Source organism: Hypanus sabinus, chromosome 12 (genome assembly GCF_030144855.1).
Source record: "Hypanus sabinus isolate sHypSab1 chromosome 12, sHypSab1.hap1, whole genome shotgun sequence".
Taxonomy (NCBI): Eukaryota; Metazoa; Chordata; class Chondrichthyes; order Myliobatiformes; family Dasyatidae; genus Hypanus; species Hypanus sabinus.
This window is the reverse complement of record NC_082717.1, coordinates 99,350,543-99,377,383: the sequence shown is the minus strand read 5'-3', so window position 1 is coordinate 99,377,383 and position 26,841 is coordinate 99,350,543.

The following is a 26,841-nucleotide window of genomic DNA, read 5'->3' as shown; positions in this document are numbered from 1 at the left end:
GCAGACGAGACAGGAGGATCCCAGAGTTCAGACGAGACAGTAGGATATCAGAGTTCAGACGAGGCAGGAGGATATTAGAGTGCAGATCAGACAGGAGGATATCAGAGTGCAGACGAGGCAGCAGGATATCAGAGTGCAGACGAGACAGCAGGATATCAGAGTTCAGACGAGGCAGGAGGATATCAGAGGGCAGACGAGACAGGAGGATATCAGAGTTCAGACAAGGCAGGAGGATATCAGAGTGCAGACGAGACAAGAGGATATCAGAGTGCAGACGAGACAGGAGGATATCAGAGTCCAGACGGGGCAGGTGTATATCAGAGTGCAGACGAGCCAGGAGGATATCAGAGTGCAGACGAGACAGGAGGATATCAGAGTGCAGACGAGACAGGATGATCCCAGAGTGCAGGCGAGACAGAAGGGTATCAGAGTTCAGATGAGAGAGGAGGATCCCAGAGTTCAGGCGAGAGTGGAGGATATCAGAGTTCAGACGAGACAGGAGGATCCCAGAGTTCAGGCGAGACAGGAGGATATCAGAGTTCAGATGAGACAGGAGGATCCCAGAGTTCAGACGAGACAGGAGGATATCAAAGTTTAGACGAGACAGGAGGATATTAGAGTTCAGATAAGACAGGAGGATATCAGAGAGCAGATGAGGCAGGAACATATCAGAGTGCAGGCGAGACAGGAGGATATCGGAGTTCAGATGAGACAGGAGGATATCAGAGTTCAGATGAGACAGGAGGATGTCAGAGTTCAGACGAGACAGGAGGATATCAGAGTTCAGGCGAGACAGGAGGATATCAGAGTTCAGACGAGACAGGAGGATCCCAGAGTTCAGACGACACAGGAGGATATCAGAGTTCAGACCAGAGAGGAGGATGTCAGAGTGCAGACGAGACAGGAGGATCCCAGAGTTCAGACGAGACAGGAGGATCCCAGAGATCAGACGAGACAGGAGGATATCAGAGTTCAGACGAGACAGGAGGATATCAGAGTGCAGATGAGGCAGGAGGATATCAGAGAGCAGACGAGACTGGAGGATCCCAGAGTTCAGACGAGACAGGAGGATATCAGAGTTCAGACGAGACAGGAGGATCCCAGAGTGCAGACGAGGCAGGAGGATAACAGAGTGCAGACGAGACAGGAGGATGTCAGAGTTCAGACGAGACAGGCGGATATCAGAGTTCAGATGAGACAGGAGGATCCCAGAGTGCAGACGAGACAAGAGGATATCAGAGTTCAGACGAGGCAGGAGGATATCAGAGTGCAGACGAGACAGGAGGATATCAGAGTGCAGACGAGGCAGTAGGATGTCAGAGTTCAGACAAGGCAGGAGTATATCAGAGTGCAGACGAGACAGGAGAATATCAGAGTGCAGACGAGGCAGTAGGATATCAGAGTGCAGACGAGACAGCAGGATATCAGCTTTCAGACGAGGCAGGAGGATATCAGAGGGCAGACGAGACAGGAGGATCCCAGAGTTCAGACGAGATACGAGGATCCCAGATTTCAGATGAGACAGGATGATCCCAGAGTTCAGACGAGACAGGAGGATATCAGAGTCAGACGAGACAGGAGGATATCAGAATTCAGACGAGACAGGAGGATCCAAGAGTTCAGATGAGACAGGAGGATATCAGAGTTCAGATGAGACAGGAGGATATCAGAGTTCAGGCGAGACAGGAGGATATCAGAGTGCAGACGAGGAAGCAGGATATCAGACTGCAGATGCGACAGCAGGATATCAGAGTTCAGACGAGGCAGGAGGATATCAGAGGGCAGACGAGACAGGAGGATATCAGAGTTCAGACAAGGCAGGAGGATATCAGAGTGCAGACGAGACAAGAGGATATCAGAGTGCAGACGAGACAGGAGGATATCAGAGTCCAGACGAGGCAGGAGGATATTAGAGTGCAGACGTGCCAGGAGGATATCAGAGTGCAGACGAGACAGGATGATCCCAGAGTTCAGGCGAGACAGAAGGGTATCAGAGTGCAGACAAGACAGGAGGATCCCAGAGTTCAGGCGAGACAGGAGGATATCAGAGTTCAGGCGAGACAGGAGGATATCAGAGTTCAGATGACACAGGAGGATATCAGAGTTCAGACCAGAGAGGAGGATGTCAGAGTGCAGACGAGACAGGAGGATCCCAGAGTTCAGACGAGACAGGAGGATCCCAGAGTTCAGACGAGACAGGAGGATATCAGAGTTCAGACGAGACTGGAGGATATCAGAGTTCAGATGAGACAGGAGGATATCACAGTTCAGACGAGACAGGAGGATATCAGAGTTCAGACGAGGCAGGAGGATCCCAGAGTTCAGACGACACAGGAGGATATCAGAGTTCAGACCAGAGAGGAGGATGTCAGAGTGCAGACGAGACAGGAGGATCCCAGAGTTCAGACGAGACAGGAGGATCCCAGAGTTCAGACGAGACAGGAGGATATCAGAGTGCAGACCAGACAGGAGGATCCCAGAGTTCAGACGAGACAGGAGAATATCAGAGTTCAGATGAGACAGGAGGATATCAGAGTTCAGACGAGACAGGAGGATATCAGAGTTCAGGCGAGACAGGAGGATCCCAGAGTTCAGACGACACAGCAGGATATCAGAGTTCAGACCAGAGAGGAGGATGTCAGAGTGCAGACGAGACAGGAGGATCCCAGAGTTCAGACGAGACAGGAGGGTCCCAGAGTTCAGACGAGACAGGAGGATATCAGAGTTCAGACGAGACAGGAGATTATCAGAGTTCAGACGAGACAGGAGGATCCCACACATCAGACGAGACAGGAGGATATGAGAGTTTAGATGAGACAGGAGGATATTAAAGTGCAGATGAGGCAGTAGGATATCAGAGTGCAGACGAGACAGGAGGATCGCAGAGTTCAGGAGAGGCAGGAGGATATCAGAATTCAGACGAGACAGGAGGGTCCCAGAGATCAGATGAGACAGGAGGATCCCAGAGTGCAGACGAGACAGGAGGATATCAGAGTTCAGACGAGGCAGGAGGATATTAGAGTGCAGATGAGACAGGAGGATATCAGAATGCAGACGAGGCAGCAGGATATCAGAGTGCAGACGAGACAGCAGGATATCAGAGTTCAGACGAGGCAGGAGGATATCTGAGGGCAGACGAGACAGGAGGATATCAGAGTTCAGACAAGGCAGGAGGATATCAGAGTGCAGACGAGACAAGAGGATATCAGAGTGCAGACGAGACAGGAGGATATCAGAGTCCAGACGGGGCAGGAGTATATCAGAGTGCAGACGAGCCAGGAGGATATCAGAGTACAGACGAGACAGGAGGATATCAGAGTGCAGACGAGACAGGATGATCCCAGAGTGCAGGCGAGACAAAAGGGTATCAGAGTTCAGATGAGACAGGAGGATCCCAGAGTTCAGGCGAGACAGGGGGATATCAGAGTTCAGACGAGACAGGAGGATCCCAGAGTTCAGGCGGGACAGGAGGATATCAGAGTTCAGATGAGACTGGAGGATCCCAGAGTTCAGACGAGACAGGAGGATATCAAAGTTTCGACGAGACAGGAGGATATTAGAGTTCAGACGAGACAGGAGGATATCAGAGTTCAGATGAGACAGGAGGATATCAGAATTCAGACGAGACAGGAGGATATCTGAGTTCAGGCGAGACAGGAGGATCCCAGAGTTCAGACGACACAGGAGGATATCAGAGTTCAGACCAGAGAGGAGGATGTCAGAGTGCAGACGAGACAGGAGGATCCCAGAGTTCAGACGAGACAGTAGGATATCAGAGTTCAGACGAGGCAGGAGGATATTAGAGTGCAGATCAGACAGGAGGATATCAGAGTGCAGACGAGGCAGCAGGATATCAGAGTGCAGACGAGACAGCAGGATATCAGAGTTCAGACGAGGCAGGAGGATATCAGAGGGCAGACGAGACAGGAGGATATCAGAGTTCAGACAAGGCAGGAGGATATCAGAGTGCAGACGAGACAAGAGGATATCAGAGTGCAGACGAGACAGGAGGATATCAGAGTCCAGACGGGGCAGGTGTATATCAGAGTGCAGACGAGCCAGGAGGATATCAGAGTGCAGACGAGACAGGAGGATATCAGAGTTCAGACGAGACAGGAGGATCCCAGAGTTCAGGCGAGACAGGAGGATATCAGAGTTCAGAGGAGACAGGAGGATCCCAGAGTTCAGACGAGACAGGAGGATATCAAAGTTTATACGAGACAGGAGGATATTAGAGTTCAGATGAGACAGGAGGATATCAGAGAGCAGATGAGGCAGGAACATATCAGAGTGCAGGCGAGACAGGAGGATATCGGAGTTCAGACGAGACAGGAGGATATCAGAGTTCAGATGAGACAGGAGGATGTCAGAGTTCAGACGAGACAGGAGGATATCAGAGTTCAGGCGAGACAGGAGGATATCAGAGTTCAGACGAGACAGGAGGATCCCAGAGTTCAGACGACACAGGAGGATATCAGAGTTCAGACCAGAGAGGAGTATGTCAGAGTGCAGACGAGACAGGAGGATCCCAGAGTTCAGACGAGACAGGAGGATCCCAGAGATCAGACGAGACAGGAGGATATCAGAGTTCAGACGAGACAGGAGGATATCAGAGTGCAGATGAGGCAGGAGGATATCAGAGAGCAGACGAGACTGGAGGATCCCAGAGTTCAGACGAGACAGGAGGATATCAGAGTTCAGACGAGAGAGAAGGATCACAGAGTTCAGGCGAGACAGGAGGATATCAGAGTTCAATTGAGACAGGAGGATCCCAGAGATCAGACGAGACAGGAGGATATCAGAGATTAGACGGGACAGGAGGATATTAGAGTTCAGATGAGTCAGGAGGATATCAGAGTGCAGATGAGACAGGAGGATCGCAGAGTTCAGGAGAGGCAGGAGGATATCAGAGTTCAGACGAAACAGGAGGATCCTAGAGTTCAGATGAGACAGGAGGATATCAGAGTTCAGACAAGACAGGAGGATATCAGAGTTTTGGCGAGACAGGAGGATATCAGAGTTCAGACGAGACAGGAGGATCCCAGAGTTCAGACGAGACAGGATGATATCACAGTTCAGACGCGGCAGGAAGATATCAGAGTGCAGACGAGACAGGAGGATATCAGAGTGCAGACGAGGCAGCAGGATATCAGAGTGCACATGAGACAGCAGTATATCAGAGTTCAGACGAGGCAGGAGGATATCAGAGTGCAGACGAGACAGGAGGATATCAGAGTTCAGACAAGGCTGGAGGATATCAGAGTGCAGACGAGACAGGAGGATATCAGAGTGCAGATGAGACAGGAGAATATCAGAGTTCAGACGAGGCAGCAGGATATCAGAGTGCAGATGAGACAGGAGGATATCAGAGTGCAGACGAGACAGGGGGATATCAGTGATCAGATGAGACAGGAGGATCCCAGAGTTCAGGCGAGACAGGAGGATAACAGAGTTCAGATGAGACAGGAGGATCCCAGACATCAGACGAGACTGGAGGATATGAGAGTTTAGACGAGACAGGAGGATATTAGAGTTCAGACGAGAGAGGAGGATATCAGAGCGCAGATGAGGCAGGAGTATATCAGAGTGCAGACGAGACAGGAGGATCGCAGAGTTCAGGAGAGGCAGGAGGATATCAGAGTTCAGACGAGACAGGAGGGTCCCAGAGTTCAGATGAGACAGGAGGATATCAGAGTTCAGACGAGACAGGAGGATCCCAGAGTGCAGACGAGGCAGGAGGATAACAGAGTGCAGACGAGACAGGAGGTTGTCAGAGTTCAGACGAGACAGGCGGATATCAGAGTTCAGATGAGACAGGAGGATCCCAGAGTGAAGACGAGACAGGAGGATATCAGAGTTCAGACGAGGCAGGAGGATATCAGAGTGCAGACGAGACAGGAGGATATCAGAGTGCAGATGAGGCAGCAGGATATCAGAGTGCAGACGAGACAGCAGGATATCAGAGTTCAGACGAGGCAGGAGGATATCAGAGGGCAGACAAGGCAGGAGGATATCAGAGTGCAGACGAGACAGGAGGATATCAGAGTGCAGACGAGGCAGCAGGATATCAGAGTGCAGACGAGACAGGAGGATATCAGAGTCCAGACGAGTCAGGAGGATATCAGAGTGCAGACGTGCCAGGAGGATATCAGAGTGCAGACGAGACAGGAGGATATCAGAGTGCAGACGAGACAGGATGATCCCAGAGTTCAGGCGAGACAGAAGGGTATCAGAGTGCAGACAAGACAGGAGGATCCCAGAGTTCAGGCGAGACAGGAGGATATCAGAGTTCAGACGAGACAGGAGGATACCAGAGTTCAGACGAGGCAGGAGGATATCAGAGTGCAGACGAGACAGGAGGATATCAGAGTGCAGACGAGGCAGCAGGATATCAGAGTGCAGACGAGACAGCAGGATATCAGAGTTCAGGCGAGACAGGAGGATATCAGAGTTCAGATGAGACAGGAGTACCCCAGAGTTCAGACGAGACAAGAGGATATCAGAGTTCAGACGAGACAGGAGGATATCAGTGTGCAGATGAGGCAGGAGGATCGCAGAGTTCAGGCGAGGCAGGAGGATATCAGAGTTCAGACGAGACAGGAGGATCCCAGAGTTCAGACGAGACAGGAGGATATCAAAGTTTAGACGAGACAGGATTATATTAGAGTTCAGATGAGACAGGAGAATATCAGAGAGCAGATGAGGCAGGAACATATCAGAGTGCAGGCGAGACAGGAGGATATCGGAGTTCAGACGAGACAGGAGGATATCAGAGTTCAGATGAGACAGGAGGATGTCAGAGTTCAGACGAGACAGGAGGATATCAGAGTTCAGGCGAGACAGGAGGATATCAGAGTTCAGACGAGACAGGAGGATCCCAGAGTTCAGACGACACAGGAGGATATCAGAGTTCAGACCAGAGAGGAGTATGTCAGAGTGCAGACGAGACAGGAGGATCCCAGAGTTCAGACGAGACAGGAGGATCCCAGAGATCAGACGAGACAGGAGGATATCAGAGTTCAGACGAGACAGGAGGATATCAGAGTGCAGATGAGGCAGGAGGATATCAGAGAGCAGACGAGACTGGAGGATCCCAGAGTTCAGACGAGACAGGAGGATATCAGAGTTCAGACGAGAGAGGAGGATCACAGAGTTCAGGCGAGACAGGAGGATATCAGAGTTCAATTGAGACAGGAGGATCCCAGAGATCAGACGAGACAGGAGGATATCAGAGATTAGACGGGACAGGAGGATATTAGAGTTCAGATGAGTCAGGAGGATATCAGAGTGCAGACGAGACAGGAGGATCGCAGAGTTCAGGAGAGGCAGGAGGATATCAGAGTTCAGACGAAACAGGAGGATCCTAGAGTTCAGATGAGACAGGAGGATATCAGAGTTCAGACAAGACAGGAGGATATCAGAGTTCAGGCGAGACAGGAGGATATCAGAGTTCAGACGAGACAGGAGGATCCCAGAGTTCAGACGAGACAGGATGATATCACAGTTCAGACGCGGCAGGAAGATATCAGAGTGCAGACGAGACAGGAGGATATCAGAGTGCAGACGAGGCAGCAGGATATCAGAGTGCACATGAGACAGCAGTATATCAGAGTTCAGACGAGGCAGGAGGATATCAGAGTGCAGACGAGACAGGAGGATATCAGAGTTCAGACAAGGCTGGAGGATATCAGAGTGCAGACGAGACAGGAGGATATCAGAGTGCAGATGAGACAGGAGAATATCAGAGTTCAGACGAGGCAGCAGGATATCAGAGTGCAGATGAGACAGGAGGATATCAGAGTGCAGACGAGACAGGGGGATATCAGTGATCAGATGAGACAGGAGGATCCCAGAGTTCAGGCGAGACAGGAGGATAACAGAGTTCAGATGAGACAGGAGGATCCCAGACATCAGACGAGACTGGAGGATATGAGAGTTTAGACGAGACAGGAGGATATTAGAGTTCAGACGAGAGAGGAGGATATCAGAGCGCAGATGAGGCAGGAGTATATCAGAGTGCAGACGAGACAGGAGGATCGCAGAGTTCAGGAGAGGCAGGAGGATATCAGAGTTCAGACGAGACAGGAGGGTCCCAGAGTTCAGATGAGACAGGAGGATATCAGAGTTCAGACGAGACAGGAGGATCCCAGAGTGCAGACGAGGCAGGAGGATAACAGAGTGCAGACGAGACAGGAGGTTGTCAGAGTTCAGACGAGACAGGCGGATATCAGAGTTCAGATGAGACAGGAGGATCCCAGAGTGAAGACGAGACAGGAGGATATCAGAGTTCAGACGAGGCAGGAGGATATCAGAGTGCAGACGAGACAGGAGGATATCAGAGTGCAGATGAGGCAGCAGGATATCAGAGTGCAGACGAGACAGCAGGATATCAGAGTTCAGACGAGGCAGGAGGATATCAGAGGGCAGACAAGGCAGGAGGATATCAGAGTGCAGACGAGACAAGAGGATATCAGAGTGCAGACGAGACAGGAGGATATCAGAGTCCAGACGAGTCAGGAGGATATCAGAGTGCAGACGTGCCAGGAGGATATCAGAGTGCAGACGAGACAGGAGGATATCAGAGTGCAGACGAGACAGGATGATCCCAGAGTTCAGGCGAGACAGAAGGGTATCAGAGTGCAGACAAGACAGGAGGATCCCAGAGTTCAGACGAGACAGGAGGATATCAGAGTTCAGACGAGGCAGGAGGATATCAGAGTGCAGACGAGACAGGAGGATATCAGAGTGCAGACGAGGCAGCAGGATATCAGAGTGCAGACGAGACAGCAGGATATCAGAGTTCAGACGAGGCAGGAGGATATCAGAGGGCAGACGAGACAGGAGGATATCAGAGTTCAGACAAGGCAGGAGGATATCAGAGTGCAGACGAGACAAGAGGATATCAGAGTGCAGACGAGACAGGAGGATATCAGAGTCCAGACGAGTCAGGAGGATATCAGAGTGCAGACGTGCCAGGAGGATATCAGAGTGCAGACGAGACAGGAGGATATCAGAGTGCAGACGAGACAGGATGATCCCAGAGTTCAGGCGAGTCAGAAGGGTATCAGAGTGCAGACAAGACAGGAGGATCCCAGAGTGCAGACGAGACAGGAGGATATAAGAGTCCAGACGGGGCAGGAGTATATCAGAGTGCAGACGAGCCAGGAGGATATCAGAGTGCAGACGAGACAGGGGGATATCAGTGTTCAGATGAGACAGGAGGATCCCAGAGTTCAGGCGAGACAGGAGGATAACAGAGTTCAGATGAGACAGGAGGATCCCAGACATCAGACGAGACTGGAGGATATGAGAGTTTAGACGAGACAGGAGGATATTAGAGTTCAGACGAGAGAGGAGGATATCAGAGCGCAAATGAGGCAGGAGGATATCAGAGTGCAGACGAGACAGGAGGGTCCCAGAGTTCAGATGAGACAGGAGGATATCAGAGTTCAGACGAGACAGGAGGATCCCAGAGTGCAGACGAGGCAGGAGGATAACAGAGTGCAGACGAGACAGGAGGTTGTCAGAGTTCAGACGAGACAGGCGGATATCAGAGTTCAGATGAGACAGGAGGATCCCAGAGTGCAGACGAGACAGGAGGATATCAGAGTTCAGACGAGGCAGGAGGATATCAGAGTGCAGACGAGACAGGAGGATATCAGAGTGCAGACGAGGCAGCAGGATATCAGAGTGCAGACGAGACAGCAGGATATCAGAGTTCAGACGAGGCAGGAGGATATCATAGGGCAGACGAGACAGGAGGATATCAGAGTTCAGACAAGGCAGGAGGATATCAGAGTGCAGACGAGACAAGAGGATATCAGAGTGCAGACGAGACAGGAGGATATCAGAGTCCAGACGAGTCAGGAGGATATCAGAGTGCAGACGTGCCAGGAGGATATCAGAGTGCAGACGAGACAGGAGGATATCAGAGTGCAGACGAGACAGGATGATCCCAGAGTTCAGGCGAGACAGAATGGTATCAGAGTGCAGACAAGACAGGAGGATCCCAGAGTTCAGGCGAGACAGGAGGATATCAGAGTTCAGACGAGACAGGAGGATATCAGAGTTCAGGCGAGACAGGAGGATATCAGAGTTCAGACGAGACAGGAGGATCCCAGAGTTCAGACGAGACAGGAGGATATCAGAGTTCAGACAAGGCAGGAGGATATCAGAGTGCAGACGAGACAAGAGGATATCAGAGTGCAGACGAGACAGGAGGATATCAGAGTCCAGACGAGTCAGGAGGATATCAGAGTGCAGACGTGCCAGGAGGATATCAGAGTGCAGACGAGACAGGAGGATATCAGAGTGCAGACGAGACAGGATGATCCCAGAGTTCAGGCGAGACAGAAGGGTATCAGAGTGCAGACAAGACAGGAGGATCCCAGAGTGCAGACGAGACAGGAGGATATCAGAGTCCAGACGGGGCAGGAGTATATCAGAGTGCAGACGAGCCAGGAGGATATCAGAGTGCAGACGAGACAGGGGGATATCAGTGTTCAGATGAGACAGGAGGATCCCAGAGTTCAGGCGAGACAGGAGGATAACAGAGTTCAGATGAGACAGGAGGATCCCAGACATCAGACGAGACTGGAGGATATGAGAGTTCAGACGAGGCAGGAGGATATCAGAGTGCAGACGAGACAGGAGGATATCAGAGTGCAGACGAGGCAACAGGATATCAGAGTGCAGACGAGACAGCAGGATATCAGAGTTCAGACGAGGCAGGAGGATATCAGAGGGCAGACGAGACAGGAGGATATCAGAGTTCAGACAAGGCAGGAGGATATCAGAGTGCAGACGAGACAAGAGGATATCAGAGTGCAGACGAGACAGGAGGATATCAGAGTCCAGACGAGTCAGGAGGATATCAGAGTGCAGACGTGCCAGGAGGATATCAGAGTGCAGACGAGACAGGAGGATATCAGAGTGCAGACGAGACAGGATGATCCCAGAGTTCAGGCGAGACAGAATGGTATCAGAGTGCAGACAAGACAGGAGGATCCCAGAGTTCAGGCGAGACAGGAGGATATCAGAGTTCAGACGAGACAGGAGGATATCAGTGTTCAGGCGAGACAGGAGGATATCAGAGTTCAGACGAGACAGGAGGATCCCAGAGTTCAGACGAGACAGGATGATATCACAGTTCAGACGCGGCAGGAAGATATCAGAGTGCAGACGAGAGAGGAGGATATCAGAGTGCAGACGAGGCAGCAGGATATCAGACTGCACATGAGACAGCCGTATATCAGAGTTCAGACGAGGCAGGAGGATATCAGAGTGCAGACGAGGCAGGAGGATATCAGAGTGCAGACGAGACAGGGGGATATCAGTGTTCAGATGAGACAGGAGGATCCCAGAGTTCAGGCGAGACAGGAGGATAACAGAGTTCAGATGAGACAGGAGGATCCCAGACATCAGACGAGACTGGAGGATATGAGAGTTTAGACGAGACAGGAGGATATTAGAGTTCAGACGAGAGAGGAGGATATCAGAGCGCAAATGAGGCAGGAGGATATCAGAGTGCAGACGAGACAGGAGGGTCCCAGAGTTCAGATGAGACAGGAGGATATCAGAGTTCAGACGAGACAGGAGGATCCCAGAGTGCAGACGAGGCAGGAGGATAACAGAGTGCAGACGAGACAGGAGGTTGTCAGAGTTCAGACGAGACAGGCGGATATCAGAGTTCAGATGAGACAGGAGGATCCCAGAGTGCAGACGAGACAGGAGGATATCAGAGTTCAGACGAGGCAGGAGGATATCAGAGTGCAGACGATACAGGAGGATATCAGAGTGCAGACGAGGCAGCAGGATATCAGAGTGCAGACGAGACAGCAGGATATCAGAGTTCAGACGAGGCAGGAGGATATCAGAGGGCAGACGAGACAGGAGGATATCAGAGTTCAGACAAGGCAGGAGGATATCAGAGTGCAGACGAGACAAGAGGATATCAGAGTGCAGACGAGACAGGAGGATATCAGAGTCCAGACGAGTCAGGAGGATATCAGAGTGCAGACGTGCCAGGAGGATATCAGAGTGCAGACGAGAGAGGAGGATATCAGAGTGCAGATGAGACAGGATGATCCCAGAGTTCAGGCGAGACAGAATGGTATCAGAGTGCAGACAAGACAGGAGGATCCCAGAATTCAGGCGAGACAGGAGGATATCAGAGTTCAGACGAGACAGGAGGATATCAGAGTTCAGGCGAGACAGGAGGATATCAGAGTTCAGACGAGACAGGAGGATCCCAGAGTTCAGACGAGACAGGATGATATCACAGTTCAGACGCGGCAGGAAGATATCAGAGTGCAGACGAGACAGGAGGATATCAGAGTGCAGACGAGGCAGCAGGATATCAGAGTGCACATGAGACAGCCGTATATCAGAGTTCAGACGAGGCAGGAGGATATCAGAGTGCAGACGAGACAGGAGGATATCAGAGTTCAGACAAGGCTGGAGGATATCAGAGTGCAGACGAGACAGGAGGATATCAGAGTGCAGAGGAGACAGGAGAATATCAGAGTTCAGACGAGGCAGCAGGATATCAGAGTGCAGATGAGACAGGAGGATATCAGAGTGCAGACGAGACAGGGGGATATCAGTGTTCAGATGAGACAGGAGGATCCCAGAGTTCAGGCGAGACAGGAGGATAACAGAGTTCAGATGAGACAGGAGGATCCCAGACATCAGACGAGACTGGAGGATACGAGAGTTTAGACGAGACAGGAGGGTATTAGAGTTCAGACGAGAGAGGAGGATATCAGAGCTCAGATGAGGCAGGAGGATATCAGAGTGCAGACGAGACAGGAGGATCGCAGAGTTCAGGAGAGGCAGGAGGATATCAGAGTTCAGACGAGACAGGAGGGTCCCAGAGTTCAGATGAGACAGGAGGATATCAGAGTTCAGACGAGACAGGAGGATCCCAGAGTGCAGACGGGGCAGGAGGATAACAGAGTGCAGACGAGACAGGAGGTTGTCAGAGTTCAGACGAGACAGGAGGATCCCAGAGTTCAGACGAGACAGGATGATATCACAGTTCAGACGCGGCAGGAAGATATCAGAGTGCAGACGAGACAGGAGGATATCAGAGTGCAGACGAGGCAGCAGGATATCAGAGTGCACATGAGACAGCCGTATATCAGAGTTCAGATGAGGCAGGAGGATATCAGAGTGCAGACGAGACAGGAGGATATCAGAGTTCAGACAAGGCTGGAGGATATCAGAGTGCAGACGAGACAGGAGGATATCAGAGTGCAGAGGAGACAGGAGAATATCAGAGTTCAGACGAGGCAGCAGGATATCAGAGTGCAGGCGAGACAGGAGGATCTCAGAGTGCAGACAAGACAGGAGGATCCCAGAGTTCAGACGAGACAAGAGGATATCAGTGTTCTATTGAGGCAGGAAGATCCCAGAGTTCAGGCGAGACAGGAGGATATCAGAGTTCAGACGAGGCAGTAGGATAACAGAGTGCAGACGAGGCAGGCGGAGATCAGAGTGCAGACGAGACAGGAGGATCCCAGATTTCAGGCGAGACAGGAGGATATCAGAGTTCAGACGAGACAGGAGGATACCAGAGTTCAGACGAGACAGGAGGATACCAGAGTTCAGGCAAGACAGGAGGATATCAGAGTGCAGACGAGACAGGAGGATCCCAGAGTTCAGGCGAGACAGGAGGATATCAGAGTTCAGACGAGACAGGAGGATACCAGAGTTCAGGCGAGACAGGAGGATATCAGAGTTCAGATGAGACAGGAGTACCCCAGAGTTCAGACGAGACAAGAGGATATCAGAGTTCAGATGAGACAGGAGGATATCAGAGTTCAGACGAGACAGGAGGATATCAGAGTGCAGATGAGGCAGCAGGATATCAGAGTGCAGGCGAGACAGGAGGATCTCAGAGTGCAGACAAGACAGGAGGATCCCAGAGTTCAGACGAGACAAGAGGATATCAGTGCTCAGTGGAGGCAGGAAGATCCCAGAGTTCAGGCGAGACAGGAAGATCCCAGAGTTCAGGCGAGACAGGAGGATATCAGAGTTCAGACGAGGCAGGAGGATAACAGAGTGCAGACGAGGCAGGCGGATATCAGAGTGCAGACGAGACAGGAGGATCCCAGAGTTCAGGCGAGACAGGAGGATCGCAGAGTTCAGGCGAGACAGGAGGATATCAGAGTTCAGACGAGAAAGGAGGATACCAGAGTTCAGGCGAGACAGGAGGATATCAGAGTTCAGATGAGACAGGAGTACCCCAGAGTTCAGACAAGACAAGAGGATATCAGAGTTCAGACGAGACAGGAGGATATCAGAGTTCAGATGAGACAGGAGGACATCAGAGTGCAGATGAGCCAGGAGGATATCAGAGTGCAGACGAGACAGGAGTATCCCAGAGTTCAGGCGAAGCAGGAGGATATCAGTGTTCCGACGAGACAAGAGGAACCCAGAGTTCAGACAAAGCAGGAGGATATCAGAGTTCAGACGAGACAGGAGGATATCAGAGTTCAGACGAGACAGGAAGATCCCAGAGGTCAGACGAGACAGGAGGATATCAGAGTTCTGACGAGACAGGAGAATATCAGAGTTCAGATGAGATAGGAGGCTATCAGAATGCAGACGAGTCAGAAGGATATCAGAGTGCAGACGAGACAGGAGGATCCCAGTGTTCAGGCAAGACAGGAGGATATCAGAGTGCAGACAAGACAGATGGATCCGAGAGTTCAGGCGAGACAGGAGGATCCCTGAGTTCAGGCGAAGCAGGAGGATATCAGAGTTCAGACGAGACAAGAGGATCCCAGAGTTCAGACGAGACAGGAGGATATCAGAGTTCAGACGAGACAGGAGGATATCAGATTTCAGATGAGCCAGGAGTATCCCAGAGTTCAGGCGAAGCAGGAGGATATCAGAGTTCCGACGAGACAAGAGGAACCCAGAGTTCAGACAAAGCAGGAGGATATCAGAGTTCAGACGAGACAGGAGGATATCAGAGTTCAGACGAGACAGGAAGATCCCAGAGGTCAGACGAGACAGGAGGATATCAGAGTTCTGACGAGACAGGAGAATATCAGAGTTCAGATGAGATAGGAGGCTATCAGAATGCAGACGAGTCAGAAGGATATCAGAGTGCAGACGAGACAGGAGGATCCCAGTGTTCAGGCAAGACAGGACGATATCAGAGTGCAGACGAGACAGGAGGATATCAGAGTTCAGACGAGACAAGAGGATCCCAGAGTTCAGACGAGACAGGAGGATATCAGAGTTCAGACGAGACAGGAGGATATCAGATTTCAGACGAGACAGGAGGATCCCAGAGTTCAGGCGAAGCAGGAGGATATCAGAGTTCAGACGAGACAGGAGGATATCAGAGTGCAGATGAGGCAGGAGGATATCAGAGAGCAGACCAGACAGGAGGATGCCAGAGTTCGGGCGAGGCAGGAGAATATCAGAGTTCAGACGAGACAGGAGGATCCCAGTGTTCAGACGAGACAGGAGGATATCAGAGTTCAGACGAGACAGGAGGATCCCAGAGTTCAGGCGAAGCAGGAGGATATCAGAGTTCAGATGAGACAGGAGGATATCAGAGTTCAGGCGAGACAGGAGGATATCAGTGTTCAGGCGAGACAGGAGGATATCAGAAATCAGATGAGACAGGAGAATATCAGAGTGCAGACGAGACAGGAGGCTATCAGAGTGCAGATGAGACAGGAGTACCCCAGAGTTCAGACGAGACAAGAGGATATCAGAGTTCAGATGAGACAGGAGGATATCAGAGTTCAGACGAGACAGGAGGATATCAGAGTGCAGACGAGGCAGCAGGATATCAGAGTGCAGGCGAGACAGGAGGATCTCAGAGTGCAGACAAGACAGGAGGATCCCAGAGTTCAGACGAGACAAGAGGATATCAGTGTTCAGTGGAGGCAGGAAGATCCCAGAGTTCAGGCGAGACAGGAGGATATCAGAGTTCAGACGAGGCAGGAGGATAACAGAGTGCAGCCGAGGCAGGCGGATATCAGAGTGCAGACGAGACAGGAGGATCCCAGAGTTCAGGCGAGACAGGAGGATCCCAGAGTTCAGGCGAGACAGGAGGATATCAGAGTCCAGACGAGTCAGGAGGATATCAGAGTGCAGACGTGCCAGGAGGATATCAGAGTGCAGACGAGACAGGAGGATATCAGAGTGCAGACGAGACAGGATGATCCCAGAGTTCAGGCGAGACAGAATGGTATCAGAGTGCAGACAAGACAGGAGGATCCCAGAGTTCAGGCGAGACAGGAGGATATCAGAGTTCAGACGAGACAGGAGGATATCAGAGTTCAGGCGAGACAGGAGGATATCAGAGTTCAGACGAGACAGGAGGATCCCAGAGTTCAGACGAGACAGGAGGATATCAGAGTTCAGACAAGGCAGGAGGATATCAGAGTGCAGACGAGACAAGAGGATATCAGAGTGCAGACGAGACAGGAGGATATCAGAGTCCAGATGAGTCAGGAGGATATCAGAGTGCAGACGTGCCAGGAGGATATCAGAGTGCAGACGAGACAGGAGGATATCAGAGTGCAGACGAGACAGGATGATCCCAGAGTTCAGGCGAGACAGAAGGGTATCAGAGTGCAGACAAGACAGGAGGATCCCAGAGTGCAGACGAGACAGGAGGATATCAGAGTCCAGACGGGGCAGGAGTATATCAGAGTGCAGACGAGCCAGGAGGATATCAGAGTGCAGACGAGACAGGGGGATATCAGTGTTCAGATGAGACAGGAGGATCCCAGAGTTCAGGCGAGACAGGAGGATAACAGAGTTCAGATGAGACAGGAGGATCCCAGACATCAGACGAGACTGGAGGATATGAGAGTTCAGACGAGGCAGGAGGATATCAGAGTGCAGACGAGACAGGAGGATATCAGAGTGCAGACGAGGCAACAGGATATCAGAGTGCAGACGAGACAGCAGGATATCAGAGTTCAGACGAGGCAGGAGGATATCAGAGGGCAGACGAGACAGGAGGATATCAGAGTTCAGACAAGGCAGGAGGATATCAGAGTGCAGACGAGACAAGAGGATATCAGAGTGCAGACGAGACAGGAGGATATCAGAGTCCAGACGAGTCAGGAGGATATCAGAGTGCAGACGTGCCAGGAGGATATCAGAGTGCAGACGAGACAGGAGGATATCAGAGTGCAGACGAGACAGGATGATCCCAGAGTTCAGGCGAGACAGAATGGTATCAGAGTGCAGACAAGACAGGAGGATCCCAGAGTTCAGGCGAGACAGGAGGATATCAGAGTTCAGACGAGACAGGAGGATATCAGAGTTCAGGCGAGACAGGAGGATATCAGAGTTCAGACGAGACAGGAGGATCCCAGAGTTCAGACGAGACAGGATGATATCACAGTTCAGACGCGGCAGGAAGATATCAGAGTGCAGACGAGAGAGGAGGATATCAGAGTGCAGACGAGGCAGCAGGATATCAGACTGCACATGAGACAGCCGTATATCAGAGTTCAGACGAGGCAGGAGGATATCAGAGTGCAGACGAGGCAGGAGGATATCAGAGTGCAGACGAGACAGGGGGATATCAGTGTTCAGATGAGACAGGAGGATCCCAGAGTTCAGGCGAGACAGGAGGATAACAGAGTTCAGATGAGACAGGAGGATCCCAGACATCAGACGAGACTGGAGGATATGAGAGTTTAGACGAGACAGGAGGATATTAGAGTTCAGACGAGAGAGGAGGATATCAGAGCGCAAATGAGGCAGGAGGATATCAGAGTGCAGACGAGACAGGAGGGTCCCAGAGTTCAGATGAGACAGGAGGATATCAGAGTTCAGACGAGACAGGAGGATCCCAGAGTGCAGACGAGGCAGGAGGATAACAGAGTGCAGACGAGACAGGAGGTTGTCAGAGTTCAGACGAGACAGGCGGATATCAGAGTTCAGATGAGACAGGAGGATCCCAGAGTGCAGACGAGACAGGAGGATATCAGAGTTCAGACGAGGCAGGAGGATATCAGAGTGCAGACGATACAGGAGGATATCAGAGTGCAGACGAGGCAGCAGGATATCAGAGTGCAGACGAGACAGCAGGATATCAGAGTTCAGACGAGGCAGGAGGATATCAGAGGGCAGACGAGACAGGAGGATATCAGAGTTCAGACAAGGCAGGAGGATATCAGAGTGCAGACGAGACAAGAGGATATCAGAGTGCAGACGAGACAGGAGGATATCAGACTCCAGACGAGTCAGGAGGATATCAGAGTGCAGACGTGCCAGGAGGATATCAGAGTGCAGACGAGAGAGGAGGATATCAGAGTGCAGATGAGACAGGATGATCCCAGAGTTCAGGCGAGACAGAATGGTATCAGAGTGCAGACAAGACAGGAGGATCCCAGAATTCAGGCGAGACAGGAGGATATCAGAGTTCAGACGAGACAGGAGGATATCAGAGTTCAGGCGAGACAGGAGGATATCAGAGTTCAGACGAGACAGGAGGATCCCAGAGTTCAGACGAGACAGGATGATATCACAGTTCAGACGCGGCAGGAAGATATCAGAGTGCAGACGAGACAGGAGGATATCAGAGTGCAGACGAGGCAGCAGGATATCAGAGTGCACATGAGACAGCCGTATATCAGAGTTCAGACGAGGCAGGAGGATATCAGAGTGCAGACGAGACAGGAGGATATCAGAGTTCAGACAAGGCTGGAGGATATCAGAGTGCAGACGAGACAGGAGGATATCAGAGTGCAGAGGAGACAGGAGAATATCAGAGTTCAGACGAGGCAGCAGGATATCAGAGTGCAGATGAGACAGGAGGATATCAGAGTGCAGACGAGACAGGGGGATATCAGTGTTCAGATGAGACAGGAGGATCCCAGAGTTCAGGCGAGACAGGAGGATAACAGAGTTCAGATGAGACAGGAGGATCCCAGACATCAGACGAGACTGGAGGATACGAGAGTTTAGACGAGACAGGAGGGTATTAGAGTTCAGACGAGAGAGGAGGATATCAGAGCTCAGATGAGGCAGGAGGATATCAGAGTGCAGACGAGACAGGAGGATCGCAGAGTTCAGGAGAGGCAGGAGGATATCAGAGTTCAGACGAGACAGGAGGGTCCCAGAGTTCAGATGAGACAGGAGGATATCAGAGTTCAGACGAGACAGGAGGATCCCAGAGTGCAGACGGGGCAGGAGGATAACAGAGTGCAGACGAGACAGGAGGTTGTCAGAGTTCAGACGAGACAGGAGGATCCCAGAGTTCAGACGAGACAGGATGATATCACAGTTCAGACGCGGCAGGAAGATATCAGAGTGCAGACGAGACAGGAGGATATCAGAGTGCAGACGAGGCAGCAGGATATCAGAGTGCACATGAGACAGCCGTATATCAGAGTTCAGACGAGGCAGGAGGATATCAGAGTGCAGACGAGACAGGAGGATATCAGAGTTCAGACAAGGCTGGAGGATATCAGAGTGCAGACGAGACAGGAGGATATCAGAGTGCAGAGGAGACAGGAGAATATCAGAGTTCAGACGAGGCAGCAGGATATCAGAGTGCAGGCGAGACAGGAGGATCTCAGAGTGCAGACAAGACAGGAGGATCCCAGAGTTCAGACGAGACAAGAGGATATCAGTGTTCTATTGAGGCAGGAAGATCCCAGAGTTCAGGCGAGACAGGAGGATATCAGAGTTCAGACGAGGCAGTAGGATAACAGAGTGCAGACGAGGCAGGCGGAGATCAGAGTGCAGACGAGACAGGAGGATCCCAGATTTCAGGCGAGACAGGAGGATATCAGAGTTCAGACGAGACAGGAGGATACCAGAGTTCAGACGAGACAGGAGGATACCAGAGTTCAGGCAAGACAGGAGGATATCAGAGTGCAGACGAGACAGGAGGATCCCAGAGTTCAGGCGAGACAGGAGGATATCAGAGTTCAGACGAGACAGGAGGATACCAGAGTTCAGGCGAGACAGGAGGATATCAGAGTTCAGATGAGACAGGAGTACCCCAGAGTTCAGACGAGACAAGAGGATATCAGAGTTCAGATGAGACAGGAGGATATCAGAGTTCAGACGAGACAGGAGGATATCAGAGTGCAGATGAGGCAGCAGGATATCAGAGTGCAGGCGAGACAGGAGGATCTCAGAGTGCAGACAAGACAGGAGGATCCCAGAGTTCAGACGAGACAAGAGGATATCAGTGCTCAGTGGAGGCAGGAGGATCCCAGAGTTCAGGCGAGACAGGAAGATCCCAGAGTTCAGGCGAGACAGGAGGATATCAGAGTTCAGACGAGGCAGGAGGATAACAGAGTGCAGACGAGGCAGGCGGATATCAGAGTGCAGACGAGACAGGAGGATCCCAGAGTTCAGGCGAGACAGGAGGATCGCAGAGTTCAGGCGAGACAGGAGGATATCAGAGTTCAGACGAGAAAGGAGGATACCAGAGTTCAGGCGAGACAGGAGGATATCAGAGTTCAGATGAGACAGGAGTACCCCAGAGTTCAGACAAGACAAGAGGATATCAGAGTTCAGACGAGACAGGAGGATATCAGAGTTCAGATGAGACAGGAGGACATCAGAGTGCAGATGAGCCAGGAGGATATCAGAGTGCAGACGAGACAGGAGTATCCCAGAGTTCAGGCGAAGCAGGAGGATATCAGTGTTCCGACGAGACAAGAGGAACCCAGAGTTCAGACAAAGCAGGAGGATATCAGAGTTCAGACGAGACAGGAGGATATCAGAGTTCAGACGAGACAGGAAGATCCCAGAGGTCAGACGAGACAGGAGGATATCAGAGTTCTGACGAGACAGGAGAATATCAGAGTTCAGATGAGATAGGAGGCTATCAGAATGCAGACGAGTCAGAAGGATATCAGAGTGCAGACGAGACAGGAGGATCCCAGTGTTCAGGCAAGACAGGAGGATATCAGAGTGCAGACAAGACAGATGGATCCGAGAGTTCAGGCGAGACAGGAGGATCCCTGAGTTCAGGCGAAGCAGGAGGATATCAGAGTTCAGACGAGACAAGAGGATCCCAGAGTTCAGACGAGACAGGAGGATATCAGAGTTCAGACGAGACAGGAGGATATCAGATTTCAGATGAGCCAGGAGTATCCCAGAGTTCAGGCGAAGCAGGAGGATATCAGAGTTCCGACGAGACAAGAGGAACCCAGAGTTCAGACAAAGCAGGAGGATATCAGAGTTCAGACGAGACAGGAGGATATCAGAGTTCAGACGAGACAGGAAGATCCCAGAGGTCAGACGAGACAGGAGGATATCAGAGTTCTGACGAGACAGGAGAATATCAGAGTTCAGATGAGATAGGAGGCTATCAGAATGCAGACGAGTCAGAAGGATATCAGAGTGCAGACGAGACAGGAGGATCCCAGTGTTCAGGCAAGACAGGACGATATCAGAGTGCAGACGAGACAGGAGGATATCAGAGTTCAGACGAGACAAGAGGATCCCAGAGTTCAGACGAGACAGGAGGATATCAGAGTTCAGACGAGACAGGAGGATATCAGATTTCAGACGAGACAGGAGGATCCCAGAGTTCAGGCGAAGCAGGAGGATATCAGAGTTCAGACGAGACAGGAGGATATCAGAGTGCAGATGAGGCAGGAGGATATCAGAGAGCAGACCAGACAGGAGGATGCCAGAGTTCGGGCGAGGCAGGAGAATATCAGAGTTCAGACGAGACAGGAGGATCCCAGTGTTCAGACGAGACAGGAGGATATCAGAGTTCAGACGAGACAGGAAGATCCCAGAGGTCAGACGAGACAGGAGGATATCAGAGTTCTGACGAGACAGGAGAATATCAGAGTTCAGATGAGATAGGAGGCTATCAGAATGCAGACGAGTCAGAAGGATATCAGAGTGCAGACGAGACAGGAGGATCCCAGTGTTCAGGCAAGACAGGACGATATCAGAGTGCAGACGAGACAGGAGGATATCAGAGTTCAGACGAGACAAGAGGATCCCAGAGTTCAGACGAGACAGGAGGATATCAGAGTTCAGACGAGACAGGAGGATATCAGATTTCAGACGAGACAGGAGGATCCCAGAGTTCAGGCGAAGCAGGAGGATATCAGAGTTCAGACGAGACAGGAGGATATCAGAGTGCAGATGAGGCAGGAGGATATCAGAGAGCAGACCAGACAGGAGGATGCCAGAGTTCGGGCGAGGCAGGAGAATATCAGAGTTCAGACGAGACAGGAGGATCCCAGTGTTCAGACGAGACAGGAGGATATCAGAGTTCAGACGAGACAGGAGGATCCCAGAGTTCAGGCGAAGCAGGAGGATATCAGAGTTCAGATGAGACAGGAGGATATCAGAGTTCAGGCGAGACAGGAGGATATCAGTGTTCAGGCGAGACAGGAGGATATCAGAAATCAGATGAGACAGGAGAATATCAGAGTGCAGACGAGACAGGAGGCTATCAGAGTGCAGATGAGACAGGAGTACCCCAGAGTTCAGACGAGACAAGAGGATATCAGAGTTCAGATGAGACAGGAGGATATCAGAGTTCAGACGAGACAGGAGGATATCAGAGTGCAGACGAGGCAGCAGGATATCAGAGTGCAGGCGAGACAGGAGGATCTCAGAGTGCAGACAAGACAGGAGGATCCCAGAGTTCAGACGAGACAAGAGGATATCAGTGTTCAGTGGAGGCAGGAAGATCCCAGAGTTCAGGCGAGACAGGAGGATATCAGAGTTCAGACGAGGCAGGAGGATAACAGAGTGCAGCCGAGGCAGGCGGATATCAGAGTGCAGACGAGACAGGAGGATCCCAGAGTTCAGGCGAGACAGGAGGATCCCAGAGTTCAGGCGAGACAGGAGGATATCAGAGTCCAGACGAGTCAGGAGGATATCAGAGTGCAGACGTGCCAGGAGGATATCAGAGTGCAGACGAGACAGGAGGATATCAGAGTGCAGACGAGACAGGATGATCCCAGAGTTCAGGCGAGACAGAATGGTATCAGAGTGCAGACAAGACAGGAGGATCCCAGAGTTCAGGCGAGACAGGAGGATATCAGAGTTCAGACGAGACAGGAGGATATCAGAGTTCAGGCGAGACAGGAGGATATCAGAGTTCAGACGAGACAGGAGGATCCCAGAGTTCAGACGAGACAGGAGGATATCAGAGTTCAGACAAGGCAGGAGGATATCAGAGTGCAGACGAGACAAGAGGATATCAGAGTGCAGACGAGACAGGAGGATATCAGAGTCCAGACGAGTCAGGAGGATATCAGAGTGCAGACGTGCCAGGAGGATATCAGAGTGCAGACGAGACAGGAGGATATCAGAGTGCAGACGAGACAGGATGATCCCAGAGTTCAGGCGAGACAGAAGGGTATCAGAGTGCAGACAAGACAGGAGGATCCCAGAGTGCAGACGAGACAGGAGGATATCAGAGTCCAGACGGGGCAGGAGTATATCAGAGTGCAGACGAGCCAGGAGGATATCAGAGTGCAGACGAGACAGGGGGATATCAGTGTTCAGATGAGACAGGAGGATCCCAGAGTTCAGGCGAGACAGGAGGATAACAGAGTTCAGATGAGACAGGAGGATCCCAGACATCAGACGAGACTGGAGGATATGAGAGTTCAGACGAGGCAGGAGGATATCAGAGTGCAGACGAGACAGGAGGATATCAGAGTGCAGACGAGGCAACAGGATATCAGAGTGCAGACGAGACAGCAGGATATCAGAGTTCAGACGAGGCAGGAGGATATCAGAGGGCAGACGAGACAGGAGGATATCAGAGTTCAGACAAGGCAGGAGGATATCAGAGTGCAGACGAGACAAGAGGATATCAGAGTGCAGACGAGACAGGAGGATATCAGAGTCCAGACGAGTCAGGAGGATATCAGAGTGCAGACGTGCCAGGAGGATATCAGAGTGCAGACGAGACAGGAGGATATCAGAGTGCAGACGAGACAGGATGATCCCAGAGTTCAGGCGAGACAGAATGGTATCAGAGTGCAGACAAGACAGGAGGATCCCAGAGTTCAGGCGAGACAGGAGGATATCAGAGTTCAGACGAGACAGGAGGATATCAGAGTTCAGGCGAGACAGGAGGATATCAGAGTTCAGACGAGACAGGAGGATCCCAGAGTTCAGACGAGACAGGATGATATCACAGTTCAGACGCGGCAGGAAGATATCAGAGTGCAGACGAGAGAGGAGGATATCAGAGTGCAGACGAGGCAGCAGGATATCAGACTGCACATGAGACAGCCGTATATCAGAGTTCAGACGAGGCAGGAGGATATCAGAGTGCAGACGAGGCAGGAGGATATCAGAGTGCAGACGAGACAGGGGGATATCAGTGTTCAGATGAGACAGGAGGATCCCAGAGTTCAGGCGAGACAGGAGGATAACAGAGTTCAGATGAGACAGGAGGATCCCAGACATCAGACGAGACTGGAGGATATGAGAGTTTAGACGAGACAGGAGGATATTAGAGTTCAGACGAGAGAGGAGGATATCAGAGCGCAAATGAGGCAGGAGGATATCAGAGTGCAGACGAGACAGGAGGGTCCCAGAGTTCAGATGAGACAGGAGGATATCAGAGTTCAGACGAGACAGGAGGATCCCAGAGTGCAGACGAGGCAGGAGGATAACAGAGTGCAGACGAGACAGGAGGTTGTCAGAGTTCAGACGAGACAGGCGGATATCAGAGTTCAGATGAGACAGGAGGATCCCAGAGTGCAGACGAGACAGGAGGATATCAGAGTTCAGACGAGGCAGGAGGATATCAGAGTGCAGACGATACAGGAGGATATCAGAGTGCAGACGAGGCAGCAGGATATCAGAGTGCAGACGAGACAGCAGGATATCAGAGTTCAGACGAGGCAGGAGGATATCAGAGGGCAGACGAGACAGGAGGATATCAGAGTTCAGACAAGGCAGGAGGATATCAGAGTGCAGACGAGACAAGAGGATATCAGAGTGCAGACGAGACAGGAGGATATCAGACTCCAGACGAGTCAGGAGGATATCAGAGTGCAGACGTGCCAGGAGGATATCAGAGTGCAGACGAGAGAGGAGGATATCAGAGTGCAGATGAGACAGGATGATCCCAGAGTTCAGGCGAGACAGAATGGTATCAGAGTGCAGACAAGACAGGAGGATCCCAGAATTCAGGCGAGACAGGAGGATATCAGAGTTCAGACGAGACAGGAGGATATCAGAGTTCAGGCGAGACAGGAGGATATCAGAGTTCAGACGAGACAGGAGGATCCCAGAGTTCAGACGAGACAGGATGATATCACAGTTCAGACGCGGCAGGAAGATATCAGAGTGCAGACGAGACAGGAGGATATCAGAGTGCAGACGAGGCAGCAGGATATCAGAGTGCACATGAGACAGCCGTATATCAGAGTTCAGACGAGGCAGGAGGATATCAGAGTGCAGACGAGACAGGAGGATATCAGAGTTCAGACAAGGCTGGAGGATATCAGAGTGCAGACGAGACAGGAGGATATCAGAGTGCAGAGGAGACAGGAGAATATCAGAGTTCAGACGAGGCAGCAGGATATCAGAGTGCAGATGAGACAGGAGGATATCAGAGTGCAGACGAGACAGGGGGATATCAGTGTTCAGATGAGACAGGAGGATCCCAGAGTTCAGGCGAGACAGGAGGATAACAGAGTTCAGATGAGACAGGAGGATCCCAGACATCAGACGAGACTGGAGGATACGAGAGTTTAGACGAGACAGGAGGGTATTAGAGTTCAGACGAGAGAGGAGGATATCAGAGCTCAGATGAGGCAGGAGGATATCAGAGTGCAGACGAGACAGGAGGATCGCAGAGTTCAGGAGAGGCAGGAGGATATCAGAGTTCAGACGAGACAGGAGGGTCCCAGAGTTCAGATGAGACAGGAGGATATCAGAGTTCAGACGAGACAGGAGGATCCCAGAGTGCAGACGGGGCAGGAGGATAACAGAGTGCAGACGAGACAGGAGGTTGTCAGAGTTCAGACGAGACAGGAGGATCCCAGAGTTCAGACGAGACAGGATGATATCACAGTTCAGACGCGGCAGGAAGATATCAGAGTGCAGACGAGACAGGAGGATATCAGAGTGCAGACGAGGCAGCAGGATATCAGAGTGCACATGAGACAGCCGTATATCAGAGTTCAGACGAGGCAGGAGGATATCAGAGTGCAGACGAGACAGGAGGATATCAGAGTTCAGACAAGGCTGGAGGATATCAGAGTGCAGACGAGACAGGAGGATATCAGAGTGCAGAGGAGACAGGAGAATATCAGAGTTCAGACGAGGCAGCAGGATATCAGAGTGCAGGCGAGACAGGAGGATCTCAGAGTGCAGACAAGACAGGAGGATCCCAGAGTTCAGACGAGACAAGAGGATATCAGTGTTCTATTGAGGCAGGAAGATCCCAGAGTTCAGGCGAGACAGGAGGATATCAGAGTTCAGACGAGGCAGTAGGATAACAGAGTGCAGACGAGGCAGGCGGAGATCAGAGTGCAGACGAGACAGGAGGATCCCAGATTTCAGGCGAGACAGGAGGATATCAGAGTTCAGACGAGACAGGAGGATACCAGAGTTCAGACGAGACAGGAGGATACCAGAGTTCAGGCAAGACAGGAGGATATCAGAGTGCAGACGAGACAGGAGGATCCCAGAGTTCAGGCGAGACAGGAGGATATCAGAGTTCAGACGAGACAGGAGGATACCAGAGTTCAGGCGAGACAGGAGGATATCAGAGTTCAGATGAGACAGGAGTACCCCAGAGTTCAGACGAGACAAGAGGATATCAGAGTTCAGATGAGACAGGAGGATATCAGAGTTCAGACGAGACAGGAGGATATCAGAGTGCAG